A 2,683-nucleotide genomic window follows, 5' to 3' on the forward strand; every position below is an offset into this window, starting at 1 on the left:
AAGGGCAGCTCATCATCAAATATAGCTTTTGCTAGGGGATTCATTATCAAATAAGGTTACTTACAAGATAACTCCATAGTAGAATAAGGAGATTGATAAGAAAGTCCAAGAGTTGTTAGATCAAGGTTTGATGAAAAATAAAGTTATCCCATGTGTTGTTCTAGTAGTGTTGGCACCCAAAAAGGTAGGCAAATGGAGGTTATGTTAGATTCTAGAGCCATAAATAGGAAAACCATAAGGTATAGGTTTCCTATCCATAGAATAGAGGATTTGATGGATTATCTAGGAGGTGTTGAGTATTTCTCCAAGATTGATCTCAAAAGTGATTACCACCAAATCAAAATGAAGGAAGTTGATGAGTGAAAAACAACCTTCAAAAACTACTGAAGGACTTTATGAATGGTTGATCATGCCATTTGGCCTCACCAATGCACTTAGGACATTCATGAGACTTATGAATGAAGTGTTGAAGAACTACATAGGTAACTTTGTGGTGGTATGCCTTGATGATATATTGATTTATAGTGATAATAAAGAAGAACATTTGAAGCACTTGGAAATTGTTTTGAGGAGGTTGTAGGAGGAGAAATTAACCATCAACCTAGAGAAGAGTGAGTTTTTGAAGCAAGAACTAGTTTACCTTGGATTTTTTTCTCACAAGGTAACTTGAAGATGGATGAGGATAAAGTTGAATCCATACTCAATTGGCCTACACCAAACACAAGTACAACAATGAGAAGTTTTCATGGCTTGGCATAGTTCTATAGGAAGTTCAAAAGGAGATTTAATGGGATATGTGCTCTAGTCTTGGACACTATCGAAGGTGGAATGAAAACTAAGTTTGTATGGACAAAAGAGGGAAATGAGATATTTGAAAGGTTGAAGAGAGAGGTAGCTACAAAACCTATACTTGTGCTACCTAATTTTGACAAGTTGTTCATTTTGGAATGTGATGCAAGAAATGTTGTCGTTGGGGCCATTTTGAGTCAAGAAGGGAGACCAATAGCCTTCTTTAGTGAGAGGTTAAATGAGGCTAAGTCAAGATACTCTTCTTATGATTTGGAATTTTAGGCTTTAGTGCAAGCACTTAGGAAGTGAAGGCATTACCTTTTACCAAAGGAGTTTGTTGTCTATATAGATAACCAAGCATTGAGTTACATCAATTCTCAAGAGAAGTTTCATCTAGTTTAAGGTGCATCAAATGGGTGGAGTTTTTCCAATCATATACCTTTACCATTAAGAAAGTTAACGAAATTAATGTTGTTGATGCCTTAAGAAGGAGGTTACTCACCAGTTGTGTGTACCTAGAGGATCCATGAGAGAAAATCTAATTTAGTAGAAATATAGTGGAAGACATCCTTGTTGGAAATATTCAAGATATGACAAGTTACTAAGAGGGGAGGGGTGAATTAGTAACTTTAAAATTATTCCTTTTAAATTTACCACAAATAAATCTATGCTATTGCATGCATTAATACTAAAAGATAAAACATTCATCACACAAAAGAACACAATATTTTGGCAACCCAAAAACCTTCCAAATAGAAAGTAAAACTGGGGTGGGGATGATACCCACAAAACTTCACTACTATAGCATAAAGTTGGCCTGTTAAGGCTTACATTGACCACTTCTAGTGATATTCCTTGTTAGGAGCACAAATGATTGCTAGGTCCACCTTGTTAGAGGATTTACAAACATACTGTGAAGTATGCACTCGGTTAAGAGATTTATACAAAGATTGTTAAGTCTACCTTGTTAAAGGATTTAGAAATTGATTCACCGATTAAGATGAAGCAGTGGATCTACTTACAACTGATTTTTGATAAGATCCTTTATGCACTGATCACCTTATGTGATGGATATAACTTTTCAGCCTTTGTACTAACCTTGTTGTATTCCTTGAACTAGTGTTGATAATCCTTCGCATGTACTTCTCAAAAATACTTCACATTACTTCTCTATTGCTTAATATAATTGATATATTACAATACACCTTACATATATACCTTTCAAAATTTACAAAACTATAAGGTTAGCCAAAACACAAGTGAACAACACATCACAAAGTCGGCCCAATAGTAAATAACTCAGGTTCACTGAATTGACTCAGTGACTTTTTGATACACGACATCCACTACACTACATGGCACCATCATGCACTCAATAGAAGTGAAGGCTTGGTTCATACTAATCACTTAGAGTAGTTCTAAACTCGGTGACCACTAGTGACTTAGTAGATGTAGTGTCACTCAGTAGATACTGCACACTAAGTATACCTTGCTTCACTCGGTAAACACTACACATCCATCACTTTGTAGAAATTGACTTTATGTCATGCAAATTGATAACTCGGTAGATACTGTGAAGCTTGGTAACCATTATTTGTTTGGTGAACACTGCAAGCTTGGTAAACATAGTTGAATTGCACATTCACTTGGTAGCTTTAGGAATGCTTGGTGTGAACTGCTTAACTACTTAGCTTACAAGGTAACCACTGAATGCTCAGTATAAATTGTAGACTGAGTGATGAGCTCGGTAAGCATTTAGAATCAAATAAGTGTTGTCACTAATGGAAAATACAACATAATGCCAACAATATCCCCCTTTGGCATTAGTTACAAAAATACTTATGAGCCTAAACTTATGTTCATTGACATTCTGATTTTGATTTTTCAAAATTGA

This window comes from Cupressus sempervirens, chromosome 4, assembly GCF_028749045.1.
Source record: "Cupressus sempervirens isolate cs-2001-9-10 chromosome 4, ASM2874904v1, whole genome shotgun sequence".
NCBI lineage: Eukaryota > Viridiplantae > Streptophyta > Pinopsida > Cupressales > Cupressaceae > Cupressus > Cupressus sempervirens.